General features: G+C 39.8%; 1 protein-coding gene across 3 annotated transcripts in view; it reads right to left on the minus strand.

The window, feature by feature from the left end:
- Nucleotides 1-16,830, minus strand: part of DMD (dystrophin) — a 2,245,117-nt gene that overhangs the window by 841,485 nt on the left and 1,386,802 nt on the right. The window lies entirely within an intron of this gene.

A 16,830-nucleotide genomic window follows, 5' to 3' on the forward strand; every position in this document is an offset into this window, starting at 1 on the left:
AATAAATATGAATCATCTGTATTTGGGAGTCTCAGTGGTTTCAGGCTTATACTGTCTCTTAGAGAAAAACATTTCAAAATCCATTCCAATCATATATGTATTAAGGTTTATGACAACATAGCTGTCCCCCAACCCCAGGTACCTTTTGAAATATGAAGGAATTCAATTTCTTAATATATTATATTACTACACATAACGGATTATGACAAATACTTTTCTAATTATAAAAATAGTGCTTACACCAATACAGAAAAAACTAGATTTGGAGAATCCTAGAGCATTAGCTGCATTTTCAAATGCCAGTAGGTGAAGGGAAATAATCTGTGGTGGGCAGACTCTAAAATGGCACTCAGTGATCTCTGTCTCCTAGTATTTGAGTCCTTTAATAATTTCCTCCCCATGAGAGTGGTCAAGACTTTTGACTTGCTTCTGACAAACAGAATATGTCAAAGACAAAAATATATCACTTCTCCATTAGGTTACATAAGATTGGGACTTTAGTCTTGCTAGCAATTTATTTCTTTCTCCTTCTCTCTCTTTCTCTTCCCCCTCTCCCCCACTTTCTTTCACTGGTTTTGATGAGGCAAACTGCCATGTCAGAGACAGGAGGAACTAAACGTGGCCCTCAGCCAACAAGAAAAGGAAGACTACAGTCCAATAACCCATATGGAACTGAAACTTACCAACAACAGGTGAGTTTGGAAGCAGGTCCTTCCAAGTCAAGCTTTCAAATGAGACCCTAGTCCTGGTCAACACCTAGTGTGCAGTCTTCGTGAGAGACTCTGAAGCAAAGAATCTGGATAATCTGTGCCTAGACCCATATGTATCCTGATATTCTAAAGATATATATATATATATCTATATATATATATATCTATATATATATATATATATATATGCAGTTTTAAGTCACTTTCTTTGTAGTAATTGTGATACAGCAATAGATAACTAATACATAATGTTATAACCGTTTTAAGAAACAAATATAATAACATAAATATTAAATGATGATGAAGTTGTAGGGTTCTTAGTATAAGAATATTGCAAATATAAGAACGGACCATATTTTAAGAAGTTACTGAAAAATAGTCGCTAATTTTAAAGTTTCAATGTCAGAAAGAAGAAATCAAATATATATTCCAGTGAAATTATAAAACCATTAAGGTTTCCTGCACTCTCTCACATTTCCAACATTAATTTTCAAATTTTAAGTAGAACAGTGATAAAGATGAAAAATATTGTCAATCTTCCAGTTTTATTTTAGCACCTTGCATTTAAAGCAGACAATTTATCTTTGAGTTGTTGCTACTTCAAATAATTTTTTTAAAGTTTCTACAATTTCACACAGAGATGAATGCTAAGAATCTGTTAAGCTTGCTTCTAGGGAAAAGGATGCCTCAAAATCACAAAATATTTTAAACTTGGTTCTTTGGGGGTAAAAAAGCAGGCATTTTTTTCACCAATTTTCTAAATTTTGCATGTGAAATTGGAAGTAAGATTTATGTTAAACTGTTTATTAAAACATATTAAAGATAAACCATGTGAGAGAATGGAATCAAAGTGGAGAATTCCCTACCTTGCTCACTTCAACGAATTAAGAACATAATTGGGATTTTAGGAGCAAGATGGCTGAATAGGAACAGCTCCAGTCTCCAACTCCCAGTGCGAGCGACACAGAAGACCGGTGATTTCTGCATTTTCAACTGAGGTACTGGGGTCATCTCACTAGGGAGTGCCGGACAATCGGTGCTGGTCAGCTGCTGCAGCCTGACCAGCGAGAGCTGAAGTAGGGCGAGGCATCGCCTCACCTGGGAAGCGCAAGGGGGAAGGGAATCCCTTTTCCTAGCCAGGGGAACTGAGACACACAACACCTGGAAAATCGGGTAACTCCCACCCCAATACTGCGCTTTAAGCAAACGGGCACACCAGAAGAATATATCCCTCACCTGGCCGGGAGGGTCCCACGCCCATGGAGCCTCCCTCATTGCTAACACAGCAGTCTGCGGCGATCTAACCGCAAGGCAGCAGCGAGGCTGGGGGAGGGGCGCCCGCCATTGCTGAGGCTTAAGTAGGTAAACAAAGCCGCTGGGAAGCTCGAACTGGGTGGAGCTCACAGCAGCTCAAGGAAACCTGCCTGTGTCTATAGACTCCACCTCTGGGGGCAGGGCTCAGCTAAAAAAACAACAGGGGAAGCAGCAGAGGCCTGAGCAGACGAGAACGACTCTGTCTGACAGCTTTGAAGACAGCAGTGGATCTCCCAACATGGAGGTTGAGATCTGAGAACGGACAGACTGCCTGCTCAAGTGGGTCACTGACCCCTGAGTAGCCTCACTGGGAGACATCCCCCACTAGGGGCAGTCTGACACCCCACACCTCACAGGGTGGAGTACACCCCTGAGAGGAAGCTTCCAAAGTAAGAATCAGACAGGTACACTCGCTGTTCAGCAATATTCTATCTTCTGCAACCTCTGCTGCTGATACCCAGGCAAACAGGGTCTGGAGTGGACCTCAAGCAATCTCCAACAGACCTATAGCTGAGGGTCCTGACTGTAAGAAGGAAAACTATCAAACAGGAAGGACACCTATACCAAAACCCCATCACTACGTCACCATCATCAAAGACCAGAGACAGATAAATCCACAAAGATGGGGAAGAAGCAGGGCAGAAAAGCTGGAAATTCAAAAAATAAGAGCGCATCTCCCCCTGCAAAGGAGCGCAGCCCATCGCCAGCAACGGATCGAAGCTGGTCAGAGAATGACTTTGACGAGATGAGAGAAGAAGGCTTCAGTCCATCAAACTTCTCAGAGCTAAAGGAGGAATTACGTACCCAGCGCAAAGAAACTAAAAATCTTGAAAAAAAGAGTGGAAGAATTTACAGCTAGACTAATTAATGCAGAGAAGGTCATAAATGAAATGACAGAGATGAAAACCATGACACGAGAAATACGTGACAAATGCACAAGCTTCAGTAACCAACTCGATCAACTGGAAGAAAGAGTATCAGCGATTGAGGATCAAATGAATGAAATGAAACGAGAAGAGAAACCAAAAGAAAAAAGAAGAAAAAGAAATGAACAAAGCCTGCAAGAAGTATGGGATTATGTAAAAAGACCAAATCTATGTCTGATTGGGGTGCCTGAAAGTGAGGGGGAAAATGGAACCAAGTTGGAAAACACTCTTCAAGATATCATCCAGGAGAACTTCCCCAACCTAGGAGGGCAGGCCAACATTCAAATTCAGGAAATACAGAGAACGCCACAAAGATACACCTCCAGAAGAGCAACTCCAAGACACATAATTGCCAGATTCACCAAAGTTGAAATGAAGGAAAAAATCTTAAGGGCAGCCAGAGAGAAAGGTCGGGTTACCCACAAAGGGAAGCCCATCAGACTAACGGCAGATCTCTCGGCAGAAACTCTACAAGCCAGAAGAGAGTGGGGGCCAATATTCAACGTTCGTAAAGAAAAGAATATTCAACCCAGAATTTCATATCCAGCCAAACTAAGTTTCATAAGTGAAGGAGAAATAAAATCCTTTACAGATAAGCAAATGCTTAGAGATTTTGTCACCACCAGGCCTGCCTTACAAGAGACCCTGAAGGAAGCCCTAAACATGGAAAGGAACAACCGGTACCAGCCATTGCAAAAACATGCCAAAATGTAAAGACCATCGAGGCTAGGAAGAAACTGCATCAACTAACGAGCAAAATAACCAGTTAATATCATAATGGCAGGATCAAGTTCACACATAACAATATTAACCTTAAATGTCAATGGACTAAATGCTCCAAGTAAAAGACACAGACTGGCAAACTGGATAAAGAGTCAAGACCCATCAGTCTGCTGTATTCAGGAGACCCATCTCACAGACAGAGACATACATAGGCTCAAAATAAAGGAATGGAGGAAGAACTACCAAGCAAATGGAGAACAAAAAAAAGCAGGGGTTGCAATCCTACTCTCTGATAAAACAGACTTTAAACCATCAAAGATCAAAAGAGACAAAGAAGGCCATTACATAATGGTAAAGGGATCAATTCAACAGGAAGAGCTAACTCTCCTAAATATATATGCACCCAATACAGGAGCACCCAGATTCATCAAGCAAGTCCTTAGAGACTTACAAAGAGACTTAGACTCCCATACAATAATAATGGGAGACTTCAACACTCCACTGTCAACATTAGACAGATCAACGAGAGAGAAAGTTAACAAGGATATCCAGGAATTGAACTCATCTCTGCACCAAGCAGACCTAATAGACATCTATAGAACTCTCCACCCCAAATCAACAGAATATACATTCTTCTCAGCATCACATCGCACTTATTCCAAAATTGACCACATAATTGGAAGTAAAGCACTCCTCAGCAAATGTAAAAGAGCAGAAATTATAACAAACTGTCTCTCAGACCACAGTGCAATCAAACTAGAACTCAGGACTAAGAAACTCAATCAAAACCGCTCAACTACATGGAAACTGAACAACCTGCTCCTGAGTGACTACTGGGTACATAATGAAATGAAGACAGAAATAAAGATGTTCTTTGAAACCAATGAGAACAAAGATACAATATACCAGAATCTCTGGGACACATTTAAAGCAGTGTGTAGAGGGAAATTCATAGCACTAAATGCCCACAAGAGAAAGCAGGAAAGATCTAAAATTGACACTCTAACATCACAATTAAAAGAACTAGAGAGGCAAGAGCAAACACATTCAAAAGCTAGCAGAAGGCAGGAAATAACTAAGATCAGAGCAGAACTGAAGGAGATAGAGACACAAAAACCCTCCAAAAAAATCAATGAATCCAGGAGTTGGTTTTTTGAAGAGATCAACAATATTGACAGACCGCTAGCAAGACTAATAAAGAAGAAAAGAGAGAGGAATCAAATAGATGCAATAAAAAATGATAAAGGGGATATCACCACCGACCTCACAGAAATACAAACTACCATCAGAGAATACTATAAACACCTCTACGCAAATCAACTAGAAAATCTAGAAGAAATGGATAATTTCCTGGACACTTACACTCTCCCAAGACTAAACCAGGAAGAAGTTGAATCCCTGAATAGACCAATAGCAGGCTCTGAAATTGAGGCAACAATTAATAGCCTACCCACCAAAAAAAGTCCAGGACCAGATGGATTCATAGCTGAATTCTACCAGAGGTACTAGGAGGAGCTGCTACCATTCCTTCTGAAACTATTCCAATTAATAGAAAAAGAGGGAATCCTCCCTAACTCATTTTATGAGGCCAATATCATCCTGATACCAAAGCCTGGCAGAGACTCAACAAAAAAAGAGAATTTTAGACCAATATCCCTGATGAACATCAATGCAAAAATCTTCAATAAAATACTGGCAAACCGGATTCAGCAGCACATCTAAAAGCTTATCCACCATGATCAAGTGGGCTTCATCCCTGGGATGCAAGGCTGGTTCAACATTCGCAAATCAATAAACATAATCCAGCATATAAACAGAACCAAAGTCAAGAACCACATGATTATCTCAATAGATGCAGAAAAGGCTTTTGACAAAATTCAACAGCCCTTCATGCTAAAAATGCTCAATAAATTCGGTATTGATGGAACGTACCTCTAAATAATAAGAGCTATTTATGACAAACCCACAGCTAATATCATACTGAATGGGCAAAAACTGGAAAAATTCCCTTTGAAAACTGGTACAAGACAGGGATGCCCTCTCTCACCACTCCTATTCAACATAGTCTTGGAAGTTCTGGCTAGGGCAATCAGGCAGGAGAAAGAAATCAAGGGTATTCAGTTAGGAAAAGAAGAAGTCAAATTGTCCCTGTTTGCAGATGACATGATTGTATATTTAGAAAACCCCATTGCCTCAGCCCAAAAGCTCCTTAAGCTGCTAAGCAACTTCAGCAAAGTTTCAGGATACAAAATTAATGTGCAAAAATCACAAGCATTCTTATACACCAGTAACAGACAAGCAGAGAGCCAAATCAGGAATGAACTTCCATTCACAATTGCTTCAAAGAGAATAAAATACCTAGGAATCCAACTTACAAAGGATGTAAAGGACCTCTTCACGGAGAACTACAAACCACTGCTCAGTGAAATCAAAGAGGATACAAACAAATGGAAGAACATACCATGCTCATGGATAGGAAGAATCAATATCGTGAAAATGGCCATACTGCCCAAGGTTATTTATAGATTCAATGCCATCCCCATCAAGCTACCAATGAGTTTCTTCACAGAATTGGAAAAAACTGCTTTAAAGTTCATATGGAACCAAAAAAGAGCCCGCATTGCCAAGACAATCCTAAGTCAAAAGGACAAAGCTGGAGGCGTCACGCTACCTGACTTCAAACTATACTACAAGGCTACAGTAACCAAAACAGCATGGTACTGTTACCAAAACAGAGCTATAGACCAATGGAACAGAACAGAGTCCTCAGAAATAATACCAGACATCTACAGCCATCTGATCTTTGTCAAACCTGAGAGAAAGAAGAAATGGGGAAAGGATTCCCTATTTAATAAATGGTGCTGGGAAAATTGGCTAGCCATAAGTAGAAAGCTGAAACTGGATCCTTTCCTTACCCCTTATACGAAGATTAATTCAAGATGGATTAGAGACTTAAATGTTAGACCTAATACCATAAAAACCCTAGAAGAAAATCTAGGTAGTACCATTCAGGACATAGGCATGGGCAAGGACTTCATGTCTAAAACACCAAAAGCAACGGCAGCAAAAGCCAAAATTGACAAATGGGATCTCATTAAACTAAAGAGCTTCTGCATAGCAAAAGAAACTACCATCAGAGTGAACAGGCCACCTACAGAATGGGAGAAAATTTTTGCAATCTACTCATCTGACAAAGGGCTAATATCCAGAATCTACAAAGACCTCAAACAAATATACAAAAAAAAAAAAAAAAAACCCCATCAAAAAGTGGGCAAAGGATATGAACAGACATTTCTCAAAAGAAGACATTCATACAGCCAACAGACACATGAAAAAATGCTCATCATCACTCGCCATCAGAGAAATGCAAATCAAAACCACAATGAGATACCATCTCACACCAGTTAGAATGGCAATCATTAAAAAATCAGGAAACAACAGTTGTTGGAGAGGATGTGGAGAAATAGGAACACTTTTACACTGTTGGTGGGATTGTAAACTAGTTCAACCATTATGGAAAACAGTATGCCAATTCCTCAAGGATCTAGAGCTAGATGTACCATATGACCCAGCCATCCCAATACTGGGTATATACCCAAAGGATTATAAATTATTCTACTACGAAGACACATGCACACGTATATTTATTGCAGCACTATTCACAATAGCAAAGACTTGGAATCAACCCAAATGTCCATCTGTGATAGACTGGATTAAGAAAATGTGGCACATATACACCATGGAATACTATGCAGCTATAAAAAAGGATGAGTTTGCGTCCTTTGTAGGGACATGGATGCAGCTGGAAACCATCATTCTTAGCAAACTATCACAAGAAGAGAAAACCAAACACCGCATGTTGTCACTCATAGGTGGGAACTGAACAATGAGATCACTTGGACTCGGGAAGGGGAACATCACACACTGGGGCCTATCATGGGGAGGGGGGAGGGGGGAGGGATTGCATTGGGGAGTTATACATGATATAAATGATGAATTGATGGGTGCTGACGAGTTGATGGGTGCAGCACACCAACATGGCACAAATATACGTATGTAACAAACCTGCACGTTATGCACATGTACCCTAGAACTTAAAGTATAATAAAAAAAAAAAAAAAAAAGAACATAATTGGTAGCAAAAGATGAAGATGGAGATTTCAGGTAAAAGAGAACAGAAATTTAAAAAGGAAGAGGGGGAGAATGGCAACAAGAGACGAGATGGGGAAAAGAGCAAAGGGGATTAACACATTTTGAAAGGGTGAGACAAAAGTGTGAGGAAAAAGTAAAAATTTATAGTTTGAAAATTGAGATGTAGTGTACTAACATGTAATATGGAGTTGATGAAGACATGTTGGAATTCTGAAAATTGTTGATGAATGCACAATTTAGAAATGTCAAATAATAGTTATATTCCATTTCCATTTAAAGGGTAAAGGCTTCAAAATGCATGAAAATTATAAAGTGAATTTTTAAATGTTTCATAAAATCTTAGCTTTCTGAAACTAAATTAGCTTCTTTTTTTTTTTTTTTTTTTCAGATTCGAAACTCTGTGATATGGTTTGGCTGTGTCCCTACCAAAACCTCATCTTAAATTGTTGTTCCCATAATCCCCACATGTCCTGGGAGAGATCAGGTGGAGATAATTGAATCACAGGGGCAGTTACCCTCATGCTGCTCTCGTGAAAGTGAGTTATCACGAGGTCTTATGGTTTTATAAGGGGTTTTTCCCTCTTTTGCTCATTGTTCTCCTTCCTGCTGCCATGTGAAGAAGAATGTGTTTGCTTTCTCATCTGGCATGACTGTAAGTTTCCTGAGGCCTCCCCAGCCATGCTGAACCATGAGTCAAATAAATCTCTTTCCTTTATAAATCACCCAGTCTCAGGTATGTCTTTATTAGCAGTGTGAGAATAGACTGATATATTCCATTCCATACAACACCAACTAAGTCTCATACCAGGTCTTGTAGATGATACTAAATAAACTTTCTGAAAAATATTTTTTCTAATTCTTTTTTTCCCATTGAATGGTGAAATTGTACACAGCAAATATTGGAAAGTTTCTGCATCTGGAATATTTTGAGAGTGAAAAGAATTATCTTATATTGCCATGAATGACATAGCCCTTGATACATGAGTAGGAATATGTGAGATATTTAATTTAAAATTGTCTTTAAAGGCAATGTCCATTCTATTATTGACATCATAACATTGAGTGAACATATTCTCATCCAAATTTAGTAAAACTGCACAGTGAATTTTCCAGAGGTATCCTTGTATAACATCAGTCATCTAGTCTCCACAGAAATGGTTGAAATTCCTCGACTAGACTAAGCAGCTCCATTGGTTACAGTAAATCCAAACAATTTCCCCCTCCAACTTCACTTTCTACGTTATACTCACATCTACTTTTGTTTATAATCTCAATTTCAGGTCCATGTTTTAAATGTAGACCTACTAAAATAGGACATTTACTTCAAATTTCAATTCCTTCCCTGGTTGTGGCCATGTTTTGAGACACCAGAACGTAAGACATACAGAAACAGAAAATATTGTAGAAGGAAGAATCAACATCTTTTCAACTTATTGTGATATAAATTTGAAAAGCCATGCCATGGAATTCTGATTCAATTGATGTCCATGGTCTCCTTGTAAGTACCTGAGTATTGAAACCAACTATCTTGATTTGGGTCTCTGCAGAAGCAAACCCAGAAATAAAAATTTGAGCTCAAGTAGTTTTGGGATATGATCCCAGGACACACCAACAGGGTGAGAAGAAGTGAAACAAGGAAGATTATCAATAAAGGGTATATTATCATGCAAGTCACCAATGTGAACAACTGAATCTTAATACTTCTTGTTATCCCTAAAAGAAGATGTAGGAAATTAAGGCCATGGTAACCAAAACAGCATGGTACTAGTACCAAAACAGAGATATAGACCAATGGGACAGAACAGAAGCCTCAGAAATAATACCACACATCTACAATCATCTGATCTTTGACAAACCTGACAAAAACAAGAAATGGGGAAAGGATTTCCTATTTAATAAATGGTGCTGGGCAAACTGGCTAGCCATATGTAGAAAGCTGCAACTGGATCCCTTCCTTACACCTTATACAAAAATTAATTTAAGATGGATTAAAGACTTAAATGTTAGACCTGAAACCATAAAAACCCTAGAAGAAAATCTAGGCAATACCGTTCAGGACACAGGCATGGGCAAGGACTTCATGACTACAACACCAAAAGCAATGGCAAAAAAGCCAAAATAGACAAATGGGATCTAATTAAACTAAAGAGCTTCTGCACAGCAAAAGAAACTACCATCAGAGTGAACAGACAACCTACAGAATGGGAGGAATTTTTTGCAATCTACCCATCTGACAAAGGGCTAATATCCAGAATCTACAGAGAACGTAAATAAATTTACAAGGAAAAAAACAAACATCCTCATCAAAAAGTGAGCAAAGGATATGAACAGCCACTTCTCAAAAGAAGACATTTATGCAGCCTACAGACACATGAAAAAATGCTCATCATCACTGGTCATCAGAGAAACACAAATCAAAACCGCAATGAGATACCATCTCACACCAGTTAGAATGGCGATCATTAAAAAGTCAGGAAACAACAGATGCTGGAGAGGATGTGGAGAAATAGGAACACTTTTACACTGTTGGTGGGAGTGTAAACTAGTTCAACCATTGTGGAAGACAGCGTGGCAATTCCTCAAGGATCTAGAACTAGAAATAGCATTTGACCCAGCAATCCCATTATGGGGTATATACCCAAAGGATTATAAATCATGCTGCTATAAAGACACATGCACACGTATGTTTATTGCGGCACTATTCACAATAGCAAAGACTTGGAACCAACCCAAATGTCCATCAATGATAGACTGGATTAAAGAAAATGTGGCACATATACAGCATGGAATACTATGCAACCATAAAAAAGATGAGTTCATGTCCTTTGCAGGGACATGGATGAAGCTGGAAACCATCATTCTGAGCAAACTATCACAAGGACCGAAAACCAAATACCGCATGTTCTCACTCATAGGTTGGAACTGAACAATAAGAACACTTGGAAACAGCACAGTGAACATCACACACCAGGGCCTGTCGTGGGGTTTGGGGGTGGGGAGAGATAGCTTTAGGAGAAATACCTAATGTAAACAATGAGTTAATGGGTGCAGCGAACCAACATGGCACATGTACACCTATGTAACAAACCTGCACGTTGTGCACATGTACCCTAGAACTTGAAGTACATATACGTGTGTGTGTGTGTGTGTGTGTGTGTGTGTGTGTGTGTGTGTGTGTGTAGGTAATTAAGCTTGGAGTTATTAGATCTGAATGGCAATGGGGACAGGGTATTGATGTATCAGCCACTGCTTTACAGGGGCATAACAGCTACATTTCTGCTCTCTCCCAAGAATGAGCAGAGAGAGCCCCAAGCAAAGAGAAGCAAGTACAGGAAGCTGGAAATTAAGCAGCGTGTATAAAAATGGTAAGTGCTAAAGGGATATGGGTGAGGCACCAACACTATCTGCTACAACACTTAACATATTTTTTCCTTAAATGATCTCCACAACCTGCATACATTTGGAAAGTATTGTAATGTCAAAATCACTATTCGGTTTCATTAATTGACTAAAAAATCAAGTCAAAGCAATGTGACAGATATTAGTTGGTTATCTTTTCCTAATTCATCTATCTATTCTGTCTACCTGCCTGTTTATCAATCAATCATCTTTCACCCTTACTTTCCTTTGAGGAACTTTGCACCTACTTCTCTACCTTTGTTGTGGTGCAGCTGTAGAGTTTGGTTGAGATTTAGTGACTTTTAGCTGTAGAAGTGAGGTGTGATTTAGCACAGGAATGAGCATGTGACCTAATTCAGGCCAATCAGTTTCAGAGCAATCTTTCCTGGATGGTTTGGGAAAGAAGGTCCCTAAAGAGATGATTTTCATCAAAAGTAAGTTTGCAGATGTGGGTTCTGAAACTGCTTCAGGCCATTTTTGTCACCAAGAGGGAAGTCAGATGAAGCTGTTAGGTCAACACAGAAAAATAGAACCCAGAGAAATGTGAAAAAAACAAAAACAAACTGGAACCTTGATCGTATTTATTGTTAAAATCAGTTTGAGACCAGTTTTCTGTCACTTACAGCATTAAGAGAACCAATATATGCATTAAGTCAGTTACTTACAGGCATATCAGTTAGGACTAATCCTCCATGACACTTCACAGAAGGTGAAGATTCATGCATTTTTAAAATAATTCATTCTATCATTTTACTTGAGTATCATAAAAATCTCTCGGTTAGTGTTAACAAATAATTTTCTTTCATTTTTTAATACCTATAACCATATTTCATAATGCCATAATGTGAAATAGTGTGAATAATATGTAACAGTTCAAACATTATGTTCTAGAAGAGAGAGATTTTTATTTTGTATTTCTATTTTTTGAACTCCAGAGAGAGATTTTTAAATTTGCAGTTTGAGATTAGAGCTTTCCAACAGCTAAAGTGTTTACTATTTTGAGAGAAGGCTTGCGAAAGCAAAGGTTAACCTAGTAGTACCTGCTGTGCCTACGTTGGCAAATGAAGGAAAAATCATACAGATGGTGGCATTTGCCTGGGAGTTTGGTGCCAGGGGTGTCCTCTCAAAGGCACACCAAAAGATAGAATGAAATTTCTATCTTTTCTTAAATACATGGATGTGGATTTGTGGGAAAAAAATATTTTACCCACACTTTAAAAATCACCATCACTGCCGCCACCATTACAATCAATCAATTTAATAGTGAACATTTATTAATCCTTTAGTATGTACCACATTTCCCCTTGCAAGGAAAGCAAGGAATTCAGCTTTGTTCTAGACTGCTGTTTAGCAGTCTTAGGTTATTCTACTTCTAACAGTGCAAACCACTTAGAATATAGCTGACACACAGTAAGTTTTTAATAAATATTAACTATCATTACCTAACACGTTCAGGAATCTTTAACTCTCCTAAGGAGTGGGAAGGACTACAAAACAGGAATCGGTTAAATTTCTCCTTGGACAGTCTAGTGCAGTCTTGGTATAGATATGAAAAGAAATAAAACATTGGTACAAACTAAATGCCTGACACACCTGAGGTAGAAACTAATGAAGGTTGTAAGTGAAATATTGCTGTGGGCTGAGGATAACAGGAGGCCAGGATGGATCTTGTTTGGAGGTGACAAGACAGGCTCTACGGGATTAGAAAGGAAAAGTCAGATTTAGAATTTAGTGGTGTAAGAGAGAAGGAAAAATGGTAGACTTTCTAGGTGGACCAGGCAGGGAATGAGAGGCAAGGAAGAAAACAGACAAATGGAAAGAACATTGGGTAGTCTCCTTGTGATGGCAGTCTGAGTGAAAATGACAAGTGGGAGAAAATATCAGAAGATTTCTAGAGTTGAATGACATAGGGGTTGGAAACCCAGGACTACAGGAGAAATTTATCAAGGAACTGTTTCCCTTTCTAAATCCACAGCATCGCCCACATAGGTACAGACTTGTTTGTCTAGGATTTTGTGACTACTTGGCAAATTGCCTTATCAAAGTGAGTGAAAGAATGGGGAAAAGGGAGAGCAAGACAGGAAGAGAAAAAGAAAGAGGGAGAGTGAGGCTCTTGTCACAATCAACTGGGAATTGCTGAACATTGTGTTGGTGCTTTCATGTCAGAGGTAACATTTACAGAAATGACACATTTTAAAGCCCTGAGGGGAAGGCAGACTAGGATAGAAGCTTATAATGTATTACTGCTTTATAGTTTTATCAATGTTTGGAAAGTATTTTATTTTATTTACAGCTCTGTAGGAAAACTACTAAAAAATAACAATAACGAATACTTGCTGGTGTCTTACCATGTGCTGAGCACAGTTTTAAGCTTCTTAAATGTGTTATTAGGTGACTACAAAAGTAAGTGAGGTTTTCACATTCATGGAACTTGCCATTTGATATTGAAATACAATTCTTAAATAAATGTATTTATGTTGTACATGATTTTAATGAGCATTTCTTGCTTTATGTTTTTTGCTAATGACTTATTACTTATTGTTTATTTTATGTTTATTTTAGACTATGGAAATGATGTTAGACAAAAAGCAAATTTGAGCGATTTTCTTATTTGAGTTCAGAATGGATTGTAAAGAAGCAGAGACAATTCACAACGTCAAAAACACATTTGCCCCAGTTACTGCTAACAAATGCACAGTGCAGTGGTGGTTCAAGAAGGTTTTCAAAGGAGATGAGAGTCTTGAAGATGCGGGGCACAGTGCCTGGCCATCAGAATTTGACAATGACCGATTGAGAGCAATCATCGAAGCTGATCCTCTTACAATTACACAAGAAGTTGCCGAAGAACTCAATGTCAACCATTTCACAGTTGTTTAGCATTTGAAACAAATTGGAAAGTCAAAAAACTCGATAAGGGGGGGTGGAGCAAGATGGCCGAATAGGAACAGCTCCAGTCTCCAACTCCCAGCGCGAGTGACACAGAAGACCAGTGATTTCTGCATTTTCAACTGAGGTACTGGGGTCATCTCACTGGGGAGTGCCGGACAATTGGTGCTGGTCAGCTGCTGCAGCCCGACCAGCGAGAGGTGAAGCAGGGCGAGGCATCGCCTCACCTGGGAAGCGCAAGGGGGAAGGCAATCCCTTTTCCTAGCCAGGGGAACTGAGACACACAACACCTGGAAAATCGGGTAATTCCCACCCCAATACTGCACTTTAAGCAAACGGGCACACCAGGAGATTATACCCACACGTGGCCTGGAGGGTCCCATGGCCACGGAGCCTCCCTCATTACTAGCACAGCAGTCTGCAATCAAACCGAAACGGCAGCAGTGAGACTGGGGGAGGGGTGCCCACCAATGCTGAGGCTTAAGTAGGTAAACAAAGCCGCTGGGAAGCTTGAACTGGGTGGAGCTCACAGCAGCTCAAGGAAACCTGCCTGTCTCTGTAGACTCCACCTCTGGGGACAGGGCACAGCTAAACAACAAAAGGGGAAGCAGCAGAGGCCTGTGCAAACGCGAACGACTCTGTCTGACAGCTTTGAAGAGAGCAGTGGATCTCCCAACACGGAGGTTGAGATCTGAGAACGGAAAGACTGCCTGCTCAAGTGGGTCCCTGACCCCTGAGTAGCCTAACTGGGAGACATCCCCCACTAGGGGCAGTCTGACACCCCACACCTCACAGGGTGGAGTACACCCCTGAGAGGAAGCTTCCAAAGGAAGAATCAGACAGGTACACTCACTGTTCAGCAATATTCTATCTTCTGCAACCTCTGCTGCTGATACCCAGGCAAACAGGGTCTGGAGTGGACCTCAAGCAATCTCCAACAGACCTATAGCTGAGGGTCCTGACTATTAGAAGGAAAACTATCAAACAGGAAGAACACCTATACAAAAACCCCATCAGCGCGTCACCATTATCAAAGACCAGAGGCAGATAAAACCACAAAGACGGGGAAGAAGCAGGGCAGAAAACCTGGAAATTCAAGAAATAAGAGCACATCTCCCCCTGCAAAGGAGCGCATCCCATCGCCAGCAACGGATCGAAGCTGGTCAGAGAATGACTTTGATGAGATGAGAGAAGAAGGCATCAGTCCATCAAACTTCTCAGAGCTAAAGGAGGAATTACGTACCCAGCGCAAAGAAACTAAAAATCTTGAAAAAAGAGTGGAAGAATTGATAGCTAGAATAATTAATGCAGAGAAGGTCATAAATGAAATGACAGAGATGAAAACCATGACACGAGAAATACGTGACAAATGCACAAGCTTCAGTAACCAACTCGATCAACTGGAAGAAAGAGTATCAGCGATTGAGGATCAAATGAATGAAATGAAGTGAGAAGAGAAACCAAAAGAAAAAAGAAGAAAAAGAAATGAACAAAGCCTGCAAGAAGTATGGGATTATGTAAAAAGACCAAATCTACATCTGATTGGGGTGCCTGAAAGTGAGGGGGAAAATGGAACCAAGTTGGAAAACACTCTTCAGGATATCATCCAGGAGAACTTCCCCAACCTAGTAGGGCAGGCCAACATTCAAATTCAGGAACTACAGAGAACGCCACAAAGATACTCTTCCAGAAGAGCAACTCCAAGACACATAATTGCCAGATTCACCAAAGTTGAAATGAAGGAAAAAATCTTAAGGGCAGCCAGAGAGAAAGGTCGGGTTACCCACAAAGGGAAGCCCATCAGACTAACAGCAGATCTCTCGGCAGAAACTCTACAAGCCAGAAGAGACTGGGGGACGATATTCAACGTTCTTAAAGGAAAGAATTTTAAACCCAGAATTTCATATCCAGCCAAAGTAAGTTTCATCAGTGAAGGAGAAATAAAATCCTTTACAGATAAGCAAATGCTTAGAGATTTTGTCACCACAAGGCCTGCCTTACAACAGACCCTGAAGGAAGCCCTAAACATGGAAAGGAACAACTGGTATCAGCCATTGCAAAAACATGCCAAAATGTAAAGACCATCGAGGCTAGGAAGAAACTGCATCAACTAACGAGCAAAATAACCAGTTAATATCATCATGGCAGGATCAAGTTCACACATAACCATATTAACCTTAAATGTAAATGGACTAAATGCTCCAAGTAAAAGACACAGACTGGCAAACTGGATAAAGAGTCAAGACCATCAGTCTGCTGTATTCAGGAGACCCATCTCACAGGCAGAGACATACATAGGCTCAAAATAAAGGGATGGAGGAAGATCTACCAAGCAAATGGAGAACAAAATAAGCAGGGGTTGCAATCCTAGTCTCTGATAAAACAGACTTTAAACCATCAAAGATCAAAAGTGACAAAGAAGGCCATTACATAATGGTAAAGGGATCAATTCAACAGGAAGAGCTAACTCTCCTAAATATATATGCACCCAATACAGGAGCACCCAGATTCATAAAGCAAGTCCTTAGAGACTTACAAAGAGACTTAGACTCCCATACAATAATAATGGAAGACTTCAACACTCCACTGTCAACATTAGAGAGATCAACGAGACAGAAAGTTAACAAGGATATCCAGGAATTGAACTCATCTCTGCACCAAGCAGACCTAATAGACATCTATAGAACTCTCCACCCCAAATCAACAGAATATACATTCTT

Source organism: Rhinopithecus roxellana, chromosome 7, assembly GCF_007565055.1.
Source record: "Rhinopithecus roxellana isolate Shanxi Qingling chromosome 7, ASM756505v1, whole genome shotgun sequence".
Lineage (NCBI taxonomy): Eukaryota > Metazoa > Chordata > Mammalia > Primates > Cercopithecidae > Rhinopithecus > Rhinopithecus roxellana.